Raw genomic sequence first — 20,715 nt, 5'->3', positions numbered from 1 at the left:
TTTCGGCAATCTAGGATTTCAATCAAATAATTCATTTTACCAATCCTTTTCACTACTCTATATGGTCCACCGAACCGTGCTTTCAGCGGTTCACCCTGTAAAGACACTAATATTAACCCCTGGTTGAAATGTTTGGGTCTCGGCATGCTTGTCTGTCCATTTCTTCATGGCTGTTTGGGCAGCTTTTAGGTGTTCCTGACCCACTTTGCAGGCTCTCGTGAGCCGCTCCCGGAACACAGATACATAATCTAACAGGGAAGATTCGCCCCTCTGTTCCAAAAACTTTTCTTTGAATAGTTTTAGAGGGCCTCTAACCTCATGTCCATAAACTCATTCAAAAGGACTAAAACTGGTAGACTCATTAGGTGAGTGGCAAACAAAAGAAATTCTAGCCCTTTATCCCAATCATGGGGATATTGATGACAGTATGCCCTGATTATCATTTTGATCACCATTCTAAAGCCCCTTACATCTGTAGGTGATATGCTGGGGACTTTTAGTGTGCTATACCCAGATTACTCATAACTTGCTGAAAAATTTTAGACATAAAATTGGAACCTTGATCCGAATGAATCTCAATCGGTAATCCATATCGAGTGAAGAACTGTGTTAACTTTTCGACCACTACCTTAGCAGAAATTGTTCTCAAGAAAATAGCCTCTGGGAATCGAGTAGCCATATCCATGATATATTGATAGCCTGCTTTTGTTTTCAGTAAAGGTCCCACACAGTCTACCAACAACTTACTAAATGGTTCCCCAAAAACTGGTACGGGAATTAGAGGTGCTAGTTTTATTGCAGGTTGTGGTTTTCCCACAATCTGGCACATATGGAATGTTTTACAAAACTACACCACGTCCTTGTAAAGACCTGGCCAGTAAACATGTCAACTTATACGAGATTGGGTCTTCTGGAGCCCCAGATGTCCCGCCAAAGGAATTTCATGAGCTATCCTTAATATTTCCCAGCGATACAAAGAACATGTTTTGCCAATTTTTATACTCTCTGACCCGACCGATGAAGGCAAGCATGCCGTATGCCTTCTTGACTACCTTATCCACCTGCGTTGCCAAGATCTCTCTGCCTGTCAATACTCCTAAGGGTTCTGCCATTTACTGTATACTTCCCACCTGCATTAGACCTTCCAAAATGCATTACCTCACATTTGTCCGGATTAAACTCCATCTGCCATTTCTCCACCCAAGTCTCCAACCGATCTATATCCTGCTGTATCCTCTGACAATCCTCATCACTATCTGCAACTCCACCAACCTTTGTGTCATCCGCAAACTTACTAATCAGACCAGCTACATTTTCCTCCAAATAATTTATATATAATACAAACAGCAAAGGTCCCAGCACTGATCCCTGCGGAACACCACTAGTCACATCCCTCCATTCAGAAAAACACCCTTCCACTGTTACCCTCTGTCTTCTATGAACGAGCCAGTTCTGTATCCATCTTGCCTGCTCATCTCTGATCCCGTGTGACTTCACCTTTTGTACCAGTCTGCATGAGGGACCTTGTCAAAGGCTTTACTGAAGTCCATATAGATAACATCCACTGCCCTTCCTTCATCAATCATCTTCGTCACTTCCTCAAAAAACTCTATCGTTAGTGAGACAGGACCTCCCCTTCACAAAACCATGCTGCCTCTCGCTAATAAGTTTGTTTGTTTCCAAATGGGAGTAAATCCCGTCCCGAAGAATCCTCTCTAATAATTTCCCTACCACTGATGTAAGGCTCACCGGCCTATAATTTCCTGGATTATCCTTGCTACCCTTCTTAAACAAAGGAACAGCATTGGCTATTCTCCAGTCCTCTGGGACCTCACCTGTAGCCAATGAGGATGCAAAGATTTCTGTCAAGGCCCCAGCAATTTCTTCCCTTGCCTCCCTCAGTATTCTGGGGTAGATCCCATCAGGCCCTGGGGACTTAGCTACCTTAATGCTTTGCAAGACACCCAACACCTCCTCCTTTTTGATAATGAGATGACTGAGACTATCTGCACTACCTTCCCTCGGCTCATCATCCACCAAGTCCTTCTCTTTGGTGAATACTGATGCAAAGTACTCATTTAGTACCTCGCCCATTTCCTCTGGCTCCACACAAAGATTCCCTTCTCTGTCCTTGAGTGGGTCAACCCTTTCCCTGGTTACCTTCCTGCTCTTCATATACGGATAAAAGAACAAAGAACAAAGAACAGTACAGCACAGGAACAGGCCATTCGGCCCTCCAAGCCTGCGCCGATCTTGATGCCTGCCTAAACTAACACCTTCTGCACTTCCGGGGCCCATATCCCTCTATTCCCTTCCTATTCATGTATTTGTCAAGATGTCTCTTAAACGTCGCTATCGTATCTGCTTCCACATCGTCCCCTGGCAGCAAGTTCCAGGCACTCACCACCCTTTGTGTAAAATACTTGCCTCGCACATCCCCTCTAAATCTTGCCCCTCGCACCTTAAACCTATGTCCCCTAGTAACTGACTCTTCCACCCTGAGAAAAAGCTTCTGACTTTCCACTCTGTCCATGCCGCTCATAACTTTGTAAACCTCAATCATGCCGCCCCTCCACCTCCGTCGTTCCAGTGAAAACAATCCGAGTTTTTCCAACCTCTCCTCATAGCTAATGCCCTCCAGACCAGGCAACATCCTGGTAAACCTCCTCTGTACCCTCTCCACGAGCCTCCACGTCCTTCTGGTAGTGTGGCGACCAGAATTGCACGCAATATTCTAAGTGTGGCCTAACTAAGGTTCTGTACAGCTGCAACATGACTTGCCAATTTTTATACTCTATGCCCCGACCGATGAAGGCAAGCATGCCGTATGCCTTCTTGACTACCTTATCCACCTGCGTTACCACTTTCAGTGACCTGTGGACCTGTACGCCCAGATCTCTCTGCCTGTCAATACTCCTAAGTGTTCTGCCATTTACTGTATACCTCCCACCTGCATTAGACCTTCCAAAATGCATTACCTCACATTTGAGTAAGACACGACCTCCCCTTCACAAAACCATGCTGTCTCTCGCTAATAAGTTCGTTTGTTTCCAAATGGGAGTAAATCCTGTCCCAAAGAATCCTCTCTAATAGTTTCCCTACCACTGACGTAAGGCTCACCTTGAGATTTTCCTTAATCCTGTTTGCCAATGACTTTTCATGACCCATTTTAGCCCTCCTGACTCCTTGCTTAAGTTCCTTCCTACTGTCTTTATATTCCTCAAGGGATTCGTATGTTCCTAGCCTTCCAGCTCTTACGAATTCTTCCTTTTTCTTTTTGACGAGGCTCACAATATCCCACGTTATCCAAGGTTCCCGAAACTTGCCAAACTTATCCTTCTTCCTCACAGGAACATGCTGGTCCTGGATTCTAATCAACTGACATTTGAAAGACTCCCACATGTCAGATGTTGATTTACCCTCAAACAGCCGCCCCCAATCTAAATCCTTCAGTTCCTGCCTAACATTGTTATAATTAGCTTTCCCCCGATTTAGCACCTTCACCCGAGGACTACTCTTATCCTTATCCACAAGTACCTTAAAACTTATGGAATTATGGTCACTGTTCCTGAAATGCTCCCCTACTGAAATTACAACCACCTGGCTCGGCTCACTCCCCAATACCAGGTCCAGTACGGGCCCATCCCTAGTTGGACTATCGACATATTGTTTCAAGAAACCATCCGGGATGCTCCTTACAAATTCTGCCCCATCCAAGCCCCTAGCACTAAGTGAGTCCCATCAATATAGGGGAAATTAAAATCACCCACCACTACAACCCTGTTACCTTTACATCTTTCCAAAATCTGTCTAGATATCTGCGCCTCTACCTCCCACTGGCTGTTTGGAGGCCTGTAGTAAAGCCCCAACATCGTGACTGCACCATTCCTATTCCTGAGCTCCACCCATATTGCCTCACTGCATGACCCCTCCGAGGTGTCCTCCTGCAGTACAGCTGTGATACTCTCCTTAACCAGTAATGCAACTCCCCCACCCCTTTTACATCCCCCTCTATCCCGCCTGAAGCTTCTAAATTCTGGAACATTTAGCTGCCAATCCTGTCCTTCCCTCAACCAAGTCTCTGTAATAGCAACAACATCATAGTTCCAAGTACTAATCCAAGTTCTAGGTTCATCTGCCTTACCTGTTATACTTCTCGCATTGAAACAAATGAACTTCAGACCACCAGTCCCTCTGTGCTCCGCAACATCTCCCTGCCTGCTCTTCCTCTTAGTCTTACTGGCCTTATTTTCTAGTTCCCCCTCATTTATTTCACTTGCTGTCCTACTGCTCTGGTTCCCACCCCCCTGCCACACTAGTTAAAACCCTCCCGAGTGACGCTAGCAAACCTCGCAGCCAGGATATTTGTGCCCCTCCAGTTTAGATGCAACCCGTCCTTCTTGTACAGGTCCCATCTGTCCCTGAAGAGATCCCAATGGTCCAGATATCTGAAACCCTCCCTTCTACACCAGCTGTTCAGCCACGTGTTTAGCTGCACTATCTTCCTATTTCTAGCCTCACTGGCACGTGGCACAGGGAGTAATCCCGAGATTATAACCCTAGAGGTCCTGTCTTTTAACTTTCTACCTAACTTCCTAAACTCCCCCTGCAGGACCTCGTCACTCTTCCTGCCTATGTTGTTGGTACCGATGTGTACCACAACCTCTGGCTATTCACCCTCCCCCTTCAGAATGCCCCCTGTCCGTTCAGAGACATCCTTGACCCTGGCACCAGGGAGGCAACATATGTTCATGTCCACAGAAGCACCTATCTGTGCCCCTGACTATAGAGTCCCCTATAACTATTGCTCTTCTGCGTTTGTCCCTCCCTGCTGAACAACAGTGCCAGCCGTGGTGCCACTGCTCTGGCTGCTGCTGTTTTCCCCTGATAGGCCATCCCCCCCAACAGTATCCAAAACGGTTGTTAGAGAGGGGGATAGCCACAGGGGATTCCTGCACTGACTGCCTGCCCCTTCTCGCGGTCACCCAACTATCTGCCTGCACCTTGGGTGTAACCACTTCTCTATTGCTCCTGTCTATGACGCTTTCTGTCACCTGCATGCTCCTAAGTGCATCCAGTTGCCGCTCCAACTGATCCATGCAGTCTGTGAGGAGCTGCAACTGGGTACACTTCCTGCAGATGTAGTCGCCCGGAACGCTGGAAGCGTCACGGACCTCCCACATCTCACAGGTGAAGCACTTTACCCCTCTAACTGACATTTCTAGCACTAATTAATAAATTAATTTAAAATAAATAAATACTTATTAAATCCTTACTAAATTGTTATAGTTAACTATATGGTCCCTAGTGCTAGATTCCTACTATAAATATTAAATGCTATCTAAATACAGTAATCGCCTCCCTCTGGTTTAGTTACTCTACTTATTAATTAGTTAATTAGGGTTTTAATCAATTTTTATCGATGTTTTATTTTCAAATTCAGTACAAATTCCCTACCAGCCAATCAGGTCACAGCTTTCCTGTGACGTCACTTTTTCAGTTTTTTTTACCAGAGGTAGGTTTTTTATACTTACCGGTCTGGAACTCCGCCCTCCTAGTCTTCTCCGTGGATGAAGGCCGCGAATCCCCAAGGTAAGTTTTTTATACTTACCGGTCTGGAACTCCGCCCTCCGAGTCTTCTCCGTGGATGAAGGCCACGAATCCCTGAGGTAAGTTTTTTATACTTACCGGTCTGGAACTCTGCCCTCCAAGTCTTCTTCGTGGATGAAGGCCGCGAATCCCCAAGGTAAGTTTTTTATACTTACCGGTCTGGAGCTTCGCCCTCCGAATCTTCTCCGTGGATGAAGAATGGGCGATACCACTATCTGGTGAACTACGATCCATCCTTCATCCACAGGTCTGTGAGGAGTTCTCTACTTCCTCATCAGAATCCCATTTTTAATGTAGTAGCCTTCCGGATCTCCCTTTGCCTCAACTTCCGTTAGAGCTGATTGTGCCACTTTACATAACTCTGGATCAGCTTGCTGGGCCTTGATCAGAGAAGACTTACTGAACACTTCCTTTGGATTATCCAAATCCCCAAAGAAAATTTCAGATATTCGGCTATCTGTCTGTGGAGCCAATTGGACCTCCAACAATGAAACATGATTAGCCATTGCTCAGGTCACTGCACATGAAGGAAAAATTCCTGGAACCTTTTCCTGAAACTGCTCTATCTCTTTGACTTCACTTGATCTTTCCGTAACTACTGGAGAAGCTACTACCTTCACTCCGGACAAATCATTCCCCAGGAGTAGGTCAACTCTGGCTACAGGCAAACTATGGACACCTCCGACAGTTACTATTCCAGCCATTAAGTCACACTCCAGGTGTACCCGATACAAAGGTGCGGGAATATATTATCCACCAATAGCATTCACTAAAACCTTGGCATTCAGTGCGCTCTCTGGTGAAAATGTTATGCCATTCCCAGCAAAAGAGTTTGGCTGGCTCCAGTATTCCAAATTACATCTATAGGTTTACTAGCCTCACTTGAGAGATAAGGAGTTACTTTTCCTTTTGACAAGAATTCCCTAGAACTCTCAGGTATCTTGTTCATGTCCCCCACACTCACAGTGGTTTTTGTACTTGGCCTTACAGCTGCAGTCAGAGCTGCAGCCTGATCTGTTGTACTCTTGATCAGGGCCCCTTTTTCTGTATTGGCCTTGTGTACCCCAGTCTGCCCAGACTGTCTCCGGAGGTTCCGAAATTTCTGCCTGTAAGCTTGAGGGACTAACTCATAAGCAGCGAGAATAGCCTTTTTTGCCATCTCATAATCTACAGAAGCTATCTCAGAAAGCATGGCATAAACTTCATGAGCTCTGCCCATTAACCTGCTTTGCATAAGCAGTGTCCAGTTTTCCTTTGCTCACTTCATCTGTTCATCTATCTTTTCAAAAGAAATGAAAAATGCATCTAAGTCCCTTTCCTCAAACTTCAGTAGGGCTTGCACAAATTCAAACAGCTCTCCACTGGGTTGTGGGTTGAGGTCAGGTCTTTCCCCATCAGAATTTTCACTGGAGTCAAGGCCATCCTTTTGTTTTCGTTCCAGCTTTTTAATTCAAATTCCCTTCCACCGTCCCTTTCTCTCTCCTGCCTCTCTTCTTTTTCCTTTTCTCTTACCCTTTGTCATTCTAGTTCCAGCTTCCGAAATGGCTCTTTCATTTTACTTTTCCTCTCTTTCTTCCCTTTTCCTTTCTTTTTCTTGCTCCCTTTCTCTGTCCTGAAATTCTAGCTCGAACCTTTTCATGTCCAACTAAATCTTTGCCAACATTATCATGTCTTCTTTCGATTCCACTCGTCCCTCTGGCTCTTTCACTTCAATCTTCAGTTGTCTGGCCACTAGTCCCTGAATTTCAGCTCTCCTAGCTTCTGATCTAATATGTACCTTCATGTGCTCCACGACACTTAACAGTTCGCCAATGGGCAGTGCCTTTAAAGAACCATAATCTATACCGGGCTGCTGCACAATCGCACATGCATCAAAAATAGCCATTCCAGTAGTGTAAGCTTTACTCTAATGTATGTGTTTTCCTTTTCCCCTTTTCAGTTATTATTACCCCACTTACAATTGCCCGTCATCGGCTTTGGGTTATCCCGGATGAGCCCCCAATTATATGTTACAACCAAGGCGGGGGGAATGCATTGTCTTTCTCTAGTTCCACTTCTCCACGAGTCACAACATATAGTTAAATGTTTACCCAGTTACCAATACGGCCAATTATATACTCTATTTTATTTCAGAATAAAATCCACTGCCTTCTCGTCCTCATCGCCTGAGGAGGAGTCCTGCTCACATCTCTCCTCGTCCTGCAAGGCCTCCCTCCTATTGAATGAGTAGTTATGCAGAGCACAACAAAGAGGAACTATATGAGCTACCCTTTCCGGCTCGTACATCAGGGCACCGCCCAATCTATCCAGGCAACAGAAGCACATGTACAGCATGGCGATCGCCTGCTCAATGGTGGCTCTTACTGCGCCGTGGCAGGCGTTGTATCTCCCCTCTGCATCACTGGTGGGGTTTCTCACTGGCATCAGGAGCTATGTCTGCAAGGGTAGCCCTTGTCTCCAAGAAGCCATCCCTTGATGTGAGCCAGTTCAGTGAACAGCAATGGCACCAGGGACTGGCGCAGAATGAAGGATGAAAGCTGCCTGGAAACCGGGCACAGATTTGCATAAAGCATTTCTGGTGATCACACATTAGCTGATCGTTGGGCGAGTGGAAGTCCTTTCATTTTAGGTATGCAGCTGGTCGCCCGGCGGGAGCCTTGATGGCCACACGGGTGTAGTCTATGACCCCTGGCACCTGTGGGAATCCTGCGATGGAGCCAAATTCGTGGCCCTATGGGTCTGGCTCTCAGGGTCTGTCCTGAAGTGGACATAGTCATCGGCCCTCCGGTACAGAGAATCAGTGACCTCCCTGATGCAGCAGTGCACTGCTGACTGTGTGACTCCCATAAAGGTCTCCGGTGGGTCCCTGAAATGATGCAGAGGCGTAGAAGTTAAGAGCCACTGTCACTTTGAGGGCCACAGGCATTGGATGGCTACTGAAGCCCATCGTTCAGCAGAGCACAGAGATGTGTCACCGCCTCTCTCGACATCCGCAGTCACCTCTGACACTGGCACTCAGATACCTGCAGATATGTCTCTTGGGACCTGTCGATGCACGGCGTTCTATAGTGGCGGGTTTGCCTTGGGGGTTGCTGCTGCTCATGACTAGGGGATTCTGCGTGGGCTGCACCTGCCTCTTGGTTCTGCCCCCAGCGAATATGGCTCCTCATGACAAGCTGATCAATGAGTACAGGGTGAACGATCCCCATCTCCAAGTTGCAATTAAACTAGGTTCCTTCACTGGCTGAATGGCCTACTCCTGCTCCTATTTCCTATGTTCCTATACTTCAAAGGTACCTAACAGGGCAAAGAATTATGTTGACTGGCACATCAGGTGCTTTCATACATCAACTATGTGGCGTGGTATGGCATTGCCTGTCTTAGCTTCCACTAAGTCTGGCACAGTATGACCACATTCAGATTGTATCAACTACATCGATTGACCCACCAGCCAGATTACCTTGAAATGTCTACCATTTATGGCACTCACCCCACACAAAGGGTTCCTGGAGTGCCATTGTTCTTCATTCACACAAACATTCAAGGGTGCAGAGCGCTCCCCTTCACAGAAGGGGGGTATGTAGTCCCTCCATTGATGCCTGCAGAGTTATGCCCCTGGTAATATCATCCCCTCTCCCACCTCCGTATACCCAAATGCAGGGTTGACACCCGTCTCGCAAGACTAACCTTCACAGGCTCCAAGAACTAAAACTTTTGTTCTGCTGGCTTTTATCAGTCGGGAACAGGAAGGCACGTGAGAGACGTCCGTTCACCTAAATATTCATAATTGTTTACGAAGAGGCAGCGGGATGTCTAATGCAGCAAGGGAAGTACGCTTTGCATATTAAAATTGGGCTCCCGTCTCCGAGCAGTGGGGGGGCCTTCACGAGACTTCACAGCTACCAAAAATATGGGGCCAGGTCTTCCCAGCGTCGGGGAGAGTGGTGGGCCTCTGCTGGAGGCATTTTCCGGCCCTCCCCGCCACAATCCCCGACATCGGGGCGAGGTGGGGGGCCTGTAAAATTCAGCCCGTTTTCTCTGCAGAGATCTCTTTACAAAAAAAGACAAAAAAATACTTTGGCCAAAGACTTGTTAACTCTTGAAGGAAAAGGACAAGATATGGACTGTTATCACTTGTCCCTTTTCTGCCGTTCCAAATACACATAGACGGCTGTCACTGGGATCTTTCTGGACCAGTTCTCGTAAGGCGGCATCGAGGGTTAGTCTAGCAGCCTTTCCAGGAGAGATGCGGCATCAGTGGTTTCAGCTATCACACACTGGATACTCAGGGTTTCTTAGAGAGGTGGAGAAAGGATGAACTGGTGTCTTCTCTCTTAGCAGGATTACCCCCAACTGATTCAAAACAATCCAAAACAAAACCAAATCTTGACCACCGTAAATCTTGACATGGCACTTCTCCATAAACAACTACCCCTAGTCACCAAGGCTCCTGTTGTTTATTGAGCTGAAGACTTGTGACATCCAGTAAGGGTTGTTTTTAAACATAAAGCTCAAGTTCTTTCAGTGACCTTTTTTAAGAAAAGCCAAAGTCCAGCATCTATGGAATCTCTTCAGTCCTAAATGAATCCATCATCTGCAAATTCCCCTCCAAGCTACAAACCAACCTGACTTGGAACTATATCATCATTCCTTCACTGTCGCTGAGTCAAGATCCTGGAACTCCCTTCCTGACAACACTGTGAGTGTAGCTACCCCTCATGGACTGCAGCAGTTCAAAAAGGCGGCTCATCACCACCTTCTCAAGGGCAATTAGGGATGAGCAATAAATGCTGTCCTAGCCAGCGATGCCCACATCCCATGAACAAATACAAAAAATGGCTCTCCAGTTCATGTTGGGAAATGTGATATTCATTCCTCTGCTGTTCTTTTGCTTTCTGCTCTATATTTGACTTTGTTCAGCGTTGTGTGTGTGTGTCTGCAGCACTGCATTTATTATGACTTTTCTACTTGTGGTTTGAAACTGATTTAAAAACTTGTTCTATTCACTCTGCACTTCTTGCCTTTTAAGAAATTCACTGTTATTTAGACTAGCTGCTTGGATAGAGAGTAACAGGTGTTTGAGTGTGTTCTGTGTTTATCTTGCTTACGGCTCTTATGCTTATCTGTTTACACAGCTGTTCAATAGGCAGTTCAATTGCTTTTTTTTTTGCTAGAGTTTATGTTCTTCATGTTCAAGTGGTTTAATGATTTTTTTTTAGGTGTTTCTACGTGAATGGGTCTCTTCTTCATGATCAAGTGGTTTAATGTTTTTTTAAACTTTAGTTGCGTGAATGGAGACTCTACAGTATTCGGAGGTTTCCCGTGCTTTTTTGTTATCGGACACCTCCTGTAATGGCGCCAACCATGATCAGCCTAGGAGAGTAATTGGATTTTCCCCATTTTTTTTAATCTCCCATGGAGCCTTTGAAAGAAATCAATCTTTCAAGTGCATCAAAGCTTGTTTTTATAAACCAGTATCCCTCAAACATCAGCACAATGACTCACCCGATTGCAGGATTTTATTTGCAGCCTGTCAGTCTGTGCTCTGTCTTCTACAGCTGGAGGTAGATTCTTTCTTCTTTCCACTTTTTGGGCCAGTGTTTCTTTTGAACTTTCTCTCTTTTTGCTGTAGGAAGGGTCATTTTCAAAGCTGTTTTACCTTTGGTCTTCAAGCTTCGACTTTTCACCACAGCTGCCACGATGTAATATGTTCTTTATGTTGCCTTATGCAACATAAATGAAATGCGTGGAGTCCAGTTATGCTGAAGATCTCTAACAGGTTTATTAACAGCTAAACTATTATATACAGTATAGAGCAAACTATTTACAGAGCCTTCATCTGGGTGTTACAGTTGCAGAGTGACTATGGCTTGTAGTCACATGACTATATACTTGTACTTAGCTCATTAGCATACTGAGATCTTAAAGTTACTCTTAAACAACAATTAATATTTGTCAAGAAAAGCAGTGATCCTAGTACTGACCCCTGGGGAATCCTACAGTATACCTTCCTCTAGTCTGAAAAACAACAGTGCACCACTACTCAAGGTCAAAGAGGATGAGAAAGATAATGTACCATTGACACCAGCATAGAGATTGTGATTTGTAACCTTGGTTAGGGTTATTTCTATTCTGCTGGAGAGACAGAAACCTGAATGTAGGGATTGAATCAGAGATGGGCACAGGTATGGGTGGCAACAATACATTCAAAGACCAGTGAGAGGGAAAGAAAGTGAGAATGGGATGGTAGCTAGTTTGTGAGGACAGAGGGGATGAGGACAGCAGTATCGAAAGGTGGGGGAGGTGGTGAGGGAGCAGTACCTGCACAGATGGAACCATTTACAATATTGCTTCAAATGGATGGGAAAGAGGAGCTGTGTCTTCCAGTTTAGTGGAAATGGGATTGAGGGAGCAGAAGGTAGTTGTCATATATGAGATAATCTCAAAGAGAATGGGGTAGCCATGGGACAAACTGAAGAGAAAGAGAGAGAGAGACAAGGCTTCAGGGCCAGGATGGGGACAGGACTGAGTGGGAGGGGTGGGGAAATTTGACTTAAAGTGAAGAGGAAGCAGCAGAGGTAGTTAAATGGATTGTCTCTTTTTGGAGATGAAGAATTATATGAATTGTTAGAAGTGAGGGTGGAGGGGGCAAGCGAGACAAATTTAAGGAGGTAGTAGTAGAGCAAAGGAACCTTGGTTATCATTGCCCTTGAGGATGAACTTAAAATAGTTTGCCATTTTTCCAGAGAAGAGTAAGACCCATTAGAGCTTAATGCAGTCAAACCAAATCTACTGTAGGCTGGAATTTGTTATTTCATTATCAGAGGAATTGTGAATGGAATTGAAAACAATGGAATTGTCAGCAAACAAATCCACTACTGACCTTATGAAGGAGAAAAGGTCATTAATGAAGCAGCTAAAGATGGTTAGGCTAAGAACAATTCCTTGTGGAGCTCCCTACGAACTGTGATGATCTGATGACGGCCTCCAATGAGCACAAGAATTGTCCTTTGTTTCCAGTACAACTCCAATCACTGGAAGCTTTTCCATCTGACCCCCATCGACCTCAGTTTTGTTTGTTCATGTTTGATGTTGACATTGAATGCCTGAAATGAAAATCATGCCATGGGACCTTTTATATCCACCTCAGGGGACAAACAGGACCTCAGTTTAACATCTCTTCTGGAAAACAGCACTACACTCCCTCAGCACTGCACTGGAATGTCAGCCTAGATTTTGTGCTCAAGTCTCTGGAGTGGGACTTGAAGCAACAACCCACTGAGGCACCATAATAGCTGTGATGCTCAGATAGAGAAAGAGGAAACTGCCTTCTTTATCTTCCACAAGAGCCTCACTTAAAACATTAATGCACTTTCTGAGATGCTGGCTAACCTGCTATGCATTTCCAACATCTTCGACTTTTACTTTAGATTCTTTGTTTATGGGCCAATAAAGCTAAATGGTAAAATAGTAAATCAGTTTTATTTATGGAATAATGTTTATCTAACTCCATGTTACCATTAAATGTGTAGTACAACTAGTTTAAGAACATAATTCAATTGCGGAAGACATATTTACTGTAGTTTGTCATGAGCAGTGTAAACTAGCTTCCAGTAACTACAGCAGAATTATGTTTTACCCTGTTTGGGCATGATACTGCTATTAAATGACACAATAGCTGCTTATTGGGACTGTTTCGATGAAAGTTAATGGTGACCCATTTTGAACCATGTATGTAATTTACAAGGACATAACTTAACCCACTTCAAGGTCTTCGTATGAATGTTGCTTAATTGGATAGTCCATTGAGTGATTCAATCTGATTAACAGCAGTTACAGCTGTGAAGTAGAAGAGATACTAATAAACCTGCAAATTTTACTACGATTAGACTGCAGTAGGTGAAATTAATCTTTGGCTGCAATGTAAATTTGGTGATAGCAAATTTACATCCTGCCCAATACTTTGTTTCCATTGAAGTGATCTGGTGCCCAAACCACTTTTTAAAAAATTAATTCTCTAGATGTAGGCATCGCTGGAAAGGCCATTATTTATTGCCCACCCCTAGGGCTGAACTTTACTAGCCTTCCAACATCCCTTTTACATTTCCAGATTTAAAATAAAATGTAAACTGAATTCAAATTTGAGGGATTTGAGTTTATATTCTCAAGATTATTAGCCCAAATCTCTAGAATACTAGCTGAACTGCATAGCTATGACACTCCCATATACATCTAATGACTGGCTATCTGTTCCTGTGCTCCAACAATAGATGGCAGATGCCTGTCTGTCACATCCAGGACAATGAAAAATAAATACTGTCATGCAGACCCCCACTTGCCAAGAATGAGGCATATTAATTTTGTCATATGAACATTGATTTTAAACTGTTGCTGGAGTGAAGAAAGGACTTGTTAAAAAAAATCACCAGACACTTGGTTGGAAAAACATTTGCATACTAACAGACAGTGCCTGGAGAGACAAAGAACAATTCCCTGGTCCACTTAACCCAAAATGGACTGTGATCACCAGACATTGAAGGTGAGGAAGCTCACATTCCAGGATGACTGCTAAGATGGCAGAATCCACAAACAGAAGTGGTAAAACCAGCTCAACACATGACTAACCTGCTGGGCAACTGGGGTTTTTTGAAATATGCCACAGAGAACTCAGAAAGCTGTTTGAACTGGAAGCTGAAACAAGCAAGTCTCTCACCTGGCTGTCTCTCTCTTTCACTTTCTCCCAAGCCACCGGAACCATGGAAGACACATAAAACTCAAGACAGAAAAGACTCCTACATCGGAACAAGTTGAAGCATGAGCTGGGCCCCAACGAATTGCAAGACGTAATGGCAACCAAAGACTCCACATTGAACTTAAAGGACTGTAACTACCATAAATTGCCTCAAACTTTTCCTGTCTATTCCTTCTACATTTTCTGTCTCTATCTGCGTGTGTACTTATCGTGTATGTATGCTAGCATGGTCGCATCACATGTTCGTAGTCGGTAACCAGATTAGAGTTTAAGATTAATAAACTTCTACCTTTCTTGTTTAAAATCTAAGAAGACCTGTCTGAATTGATTTCTTTGCCTTACAATTGGAAAGCGGTGAAAAAGGATTCACTAAAGGGAGAGCTAAAACACAGTGTTTTTTAAAAATTAAACCCTGTTACGGTTAAACCAGGCAAAGGCTGAGAGGGAACCCCTAGACCCCTCTCACCTGGTCATAACAATACCCAGAACACAGATGGACTTCTGTTCTGTATTACCCCTTTAAAAGAGATTGATACAACTTAATGTAAAGACTTAAATTAAGCTAAGTTTGAATGGCTATGAATTAACCCCAAATGGTTCAAATCAGATCACTTCATATTCAGAATTCAGTTCAGTGATTTGTCCATCAAACACACAGAAAATGCATTTAATATACAGTCACTGATTTCACAGAACTGTCTAGACCCACTCTGCGTCTCTAACAAAGTATCATCAATCTGTTAGTTCTAAAATCATACTGGTGTCTATATAGATCAGCTTCTGTAAAACATAGATAGATGAATTTGTTAAGAATTGCAACCTGCCTCTTAGTTACATCCACTTCATGCCTCAGTGCAAATGATTCAGGCAGATCAAAGATCATGCATCACTCTGTGCTCCAATCACTTCTGCGCAACATAATCCTTCCATCCTGGCAGCGCAACTGCCTTTGTAGAGTAAGCTACACTTACAACCATGGTAAAATATCACTCGTTGCCTCCACATCCTTAGTGAAGTAATAGCATTAGAGTACAAAAAATAACTTAAAAAGCTAATGGTTTGTTAGCCTTTATTTCAAGGGAGGTGGAACACATTGAAGAGTAGTTTTTTTTAAAATTTTATTTAGAGATACAGCACTGAAACAGGCCCTTCGGCCCACCGAGTCTGTGCCGACCAACAACCACCAATTTATACTAACCCTACAGTAATCCCATATTCCATATCACCTCCCTACACTAGGGGCAATTTACAACGGCCAATTTACCTATCACCTGCAAGTCTTTTGGATGTGGGAGGAAACCGGAGCACCCGGAGAAAACCCACGCAGACACAGGGAGAACTTGCAAACTCCGCACAGGCAGTAGCCAGAATCGAACCCGGGTCTCTGGAGCTGTGAGGCTGCGGTGCTAACCACTGCGCCACTGTGCCGCCCATAAAGTTATGTTACAGTTTTATAAAGCTTTGGTTAGACGCCATCTGAAGTATTGTTTTCAGTTCTAGGCACCACACCTCAGGAAGGGTATATGGGACTAAGAGTGAGTGTAATGCAGAATGATACCAGGACTAAAAGAACTAAATTATGATGGCAGGTTGCATTGACTAAGCTTGAATTCACTTGAATATAGAAGATTAATGGATGATGTCGTTGAGGTGCTACAGATGATTAAAGGATTTGATAGAATAGGGTTACGACCAAGGTGGGAGTAATGCACTGTTAATTCAGTCCCACTACTCCACAGGTCACAGCATATTAGTAAAGTTTCCCACCTACCAGAAGAAAAATAGCCAAATTGAATACTTTATTTATCCCCCAGAATAAAGCAAACCAAACCATGTTTCTTTAAACAACAACAAAATTAAGTATTTATTAATAGATCAAGTTCTAAATGATGATGAGATGAATCTATATGTATGAAAAGATTTGATAACTTCTTATTCTCCCTAACCCTCATGCACACACACATACATTCAAAAACTAACAGTTAACCGATTTTAAAAGGTTATACTAAGTTGCAACAGTTCCTTAGGAATAATAAAATAATTAGTTGTCACAGTCTGGTAGAATATTTCCGGATCAGTGAGATGTCCCAGAGTCGAATAGTTGGATGCCATTCGAAGTCCTCCAGGTGAAATTAATGAACAGTTTGTGATGGGTAGGCTTCAAGGCAATTTGTCTACATCAGGTGTCACACAGATCTTTCAGCAAAATGTGTAGCAACAGGTCTACTTAAATTTTAAAGTAGCAGTCTAACAGTAGAAACTTTCTTGGAATTTCAGGATCTCTCAAAAACACAAAAGGCAACAGGACTCACTCTTGAGGCAGGGATTCTTGAGACTGGAGGCAACAGCAATCTACCATACCTGAAACACAAGACTTCCTTTCTCCAAAGCAGTGTTCCTCCACAGAGTGTAGCAACTCTTCTTTTCCTGGGTCTTTTTTCTCTCTCTTTAGGCAGGTCAAAACCATACTTTAAATGCAGTACTTCTTTCTAAGAGATGCAAGCTTCCTTTTTCAGAGAGAGTAGGTCTTTTCTCCGGTCTATCAGCAAATCACAGCTCACTGTTAGCTGCTCCCAACTCCCTGGTCTGTTTCATATTGCACAACCAAAACTGAAACCTTGCAACAACCAAGTCACAAGACAGTCATAAATCTTCCTGTTGCTTGGACACAAGTTTTAAACCCTGCACTCTTCAAACATCATGTCAGCATTCAGTGTTCACAAAAAGTCCTTTTTTCTCAGTCCTAAAGGCACATAGATCTCTTAGTTTCTTTTTTAAAAAACCTCTACGACAATTTTCCTCGGGTGGGAGATGTCCAGAACAAAGGGCATCATTTCTAAATTAAAGCTAGGCCGTTCAGATGTGATCTCAGGAAGCAGTTCTTCACATGAGGAGCAGTGGAAATCAGAAACTCTCTCCCCAAAAAAGCTGTTGAGGCTAGGTCAATGAAAGTTTCAAAACTGACATTGAAAGTGGAGGGCTATGGAACTAAGGTGGGTAGATACAGATTAACCATAATCTAATTGAATGGCGGAACAGGCTCAGGGGACCAAATGTCCTACGCCAGTTATGCAGCATGAGCAGGAGGAGCTTCGAGGAAGTTCTGGCCTGGAAGGAACTATACCCAGCATCTAGGCCCATAATATTTTATGATGGAGAATTTGAGGCTGACACTGGTGCTAAAAATGTTCCTATTTCTTACCTTAATCACTTACAACATGTCCCATTAAAAAATTACATCATTTAACTTAACATTTAATTCAATCATAGAATCATAGAAAAGACAGAAAGAGGCCACATGGCCCATCATGTCAATTGTAATGAATTAAACATTTAAAAAATGTTAGATGTAACACAGGACACTGTACTGAATCAACAATAACCAGCTTTCCTAAAGAGTGAACATCGGACAGGCATTGGGCAGAGCAATCACACCACCTAGCCGACGGCACTAGCAAGCAGCCGAGCCATTGTTATGGTTGGGCTTCATTTGAATGGGATCGGTAAGCTGCCAGCACATGATGTTTCTCAGCATGATCGAGGCAGTCGCCCCCAACCCCTCCACCCCCCAATGTTTCTTCTAACAGGGCTAAATAGTTTCTCTTACATAGTACATAAACACAACACTTGACAAGAAGGAGTTTGAGAGCTTATCTATGAATGAATTAACAACTAAAGTTTTTTTATAGTATGGGATTTAAAATTGGTTTGAATGTGTGATATTGATAAATAAATTCAGAAATGCTGAAGGGCTTGGTAAATAAGGACATGGTAGTGAATTTCTCCTTGAAATGGTGCTTTGTGATGTTTGGTCAGAATTCATTATCATACCAATCATTGTTGGAAAGGAGAGTTGGAGCAGCACACCAGCTGTTTGCGAATGAGAGGCTCTGCTACACACAAATAGAAGAAAAAGAAAATATCGACTTGACCCCTTGTATTATCCACAACAACAGTGAGACAGGCTTGCAGACGGCCTTCTGCAGATCCTTTCAACAGAGTTGTTATGGCAACATATCTGCACGACTGACCAGACAATTGCTTTCTCCCTCATTTTTTCTTACATACATCAGTTTCCTGATTCCTCTCTTGGTCAGCAGTTACCTCAGGTAACAAGAGAAGGGAAATAGATTAATGGGGACATTAGCTGGAATAAAGTTTCAGCAGTAATCGCTTCTAATGATTTGCTTCAGGGCAGTAAGAAGGGCAACAATGTGGAATTGACAAATCAGTTTACCAAGAGCAATAGACCTGCCTAATGCAGCCAAGCCCTCTCAGATTTGGAACCAGGTGGAGCTCAGAATAAAACACAGTATTCCCAAAGGTAGGACTAGGTAAGAGCCTTTAATGGCTCCCCAATGGCGGATCCATTAAAGGAACAAAATGCTCATTACAAGCAGGGATGTGAACCACACGTTCATTATTGTTTAGGATTCACACATTTCTCACAGCATTTTGCACATTTTATGTTAAAATATGCTGCGAATTGAACAAAATGTTACTCCCACCCCTTTGAACACAAGCAATGACCTTGTACCCAGTCATTTCATATTTTATTATAAATATTATCCAAAATTAATTGTAGAGATGGTTATTCAGTAGGTAAAAGAAAACAAAACAAAGACTTGCATTTATATAGCACTATTCACGACCACGAGACATTGAAGAAAACATCACAAAGCACTTTACAATCAATGAAGTACTTTTGAAATGTAGGCTGAAATTTTATGCCCTCTCCAAAGAGTGGGATGGTTGTTGGGGGTGGGGGTGAGGCATGGCGTAAAACGTCGCAGGAGGCTCAGGGGGGCCCTCCCCAACCCGCTCCCGCCTCCACCGCCATTTTACATGGGGCAGCGTTGGCGAGAAACGGCCTGCCTGCCCCAGGCCAATCAAGGCCCTTAAATGGCCAGTTAAAGGCCACTTAAGGGCCTCCGCTCGCTGCCACATGGATTTTACCCTTGGCTGGCGGGCTACCCAGGCCCAAGAGAAGCCACCTGTTAAAAGTAGACAGCTTTCTGACGGCCGGGAGGGGGGGCCCTCCTGATCAGACACCCTGTGCCCGATGGAGGGCTGTCCCCGATGCCCCAACCACCCCCAACACACCCCTACCATCCCCCCAACCGACCACACTTGCCTCGCCGGGGCCTGACAGATCACCCCCGGTGTGGCCCCAAAAACTTACCTTTTCCTGGGGCTGTCCTTCCTCTTCTGCTCAAAGCTGGGTTGCAGTCCCAGCAGTGGCTATCGCTTCCTGTGGCGCTGCTGGGAGTAAGAGCTGCCGGCTCGCTGATTGGCCAGCAGCTCCATTAGGCAGGACATCTTGGCTCAATGAGGTGGAAGCCCAATTAAGGACCTGGGGACTTGGTGTGGATCTGGATGTGGTCTGGATCCCGATGTGGTCTGGATCCCCAGGCCAGACGGAGGTGGGATCGCTACCGATTTTTCGGCAGGTGGAGGGCTCCCGTCCGACGAGGGTAAAATTCCAGCTGTAGTCACTGTTGTAATGTAGGAAACACAGCAGCCAAATTGCACACAGCAAGCTCCCACAAACAGCAATGTGATAATGACCAGATAATCTGTTTTTGTGATGTTGAATGAAGGATAAATACTGGCCAGAACACCAGGGATAACTCCCCTGCTTTTCTTCAAAATAGTGCCAGGAGCTCTTTTACATCCACCCGAGTAGGCAGACAGGGCTTCGGTTTAACATCTCATCCGAAAGACGGCACCCCTTACAGTGCAGCGCTCCTACAGTGCTGCACTGGAGCGTCAGCCTTGATTTTTGTGCTTAAGTCCTAACAACTGAGCCACATCTGACACTGTAATCACTGTAAATGTGATAAAACTAAATGCTGCCAATTAAAATAAAATGTTAGATTTGCACTGCAGCACTCAAAGTATCAACTCAACTATCCTCCTCTACAAACGCTGACTGATCTGTTATGTGTTTCCAGGATTTTCTGCTTTTATTACTGATGGTGGTGGGGGCAAAAAAGGCTTGTGAAGCACATGAAATAAAAACAAGAAATGCTGGAACCACTCAGCAGGTCTGGCAGCATCTGTGAAAAGAGAAGCAGAGTTAACGTTTCGGGTCAGTGACCCTTCTTCGGAACCTTCTTGTGTAGCACATGACCAGCTTTGACATAATATAAACTGATAGCAACGGAGGGGTACCTAAACAGGAATCATGACTGTGACTATGACTGTGGTGCATTATCCCTTTTTATCCTCCTCAGTCTCTCTGCACCCTTTGACACAGTTGTCCACACTCTCCTCCAATGCCTCTCTTCCATTGCCCAGCTCTGTGGATCTGCTCTTGTCTAGTTTCAACCTTACCAATCCATTCACAGCCA

General features: G+C 44.2%; 1 long non-coding RNA gene across 1 annotated transcript in view; it reads left to right on the top strand.

Annotated features, from left to right (window-relative positions):
• Window positions 1–14,592, top strand: part of LOC137369527 (uncharacterized) — an 80,792-nt gene extending 66,200 nt beyond the window's left edge. The window contains exon 3 of the long non-coding RNA XR_010974961.1: window positions 14,356–14,592. This is a non-coding gene — a long non-coding RNA (uncharacterized lncRNA). The remainder of the gene's footprint in view (window positions 1–14,355) is intronic.
• The last annotated feature ends 6,123 nt before the right edge of the window (window positions 14,593–20,715 follow it).

This window comes from Heterodontus francisci, chromosome 5 (genome assembly GCF_036365525.1).
Source record: "Heterodontus francisci isolate sHetFra1 chromosome 5, sHetFra1.hap1, whole genome shotgun sequence".
Lineage (NCBI taxonomy): Eukaryota > Metazoa > Chordata > Chondrichthyes > Heterodontiformes > Heterodontidae > Heterodontus > Heterodontus francisci.
Note: the sequence above shows the minus strand (reverse complement) of the source record. Positions and strands in the feature narration are given on the sequence as shown.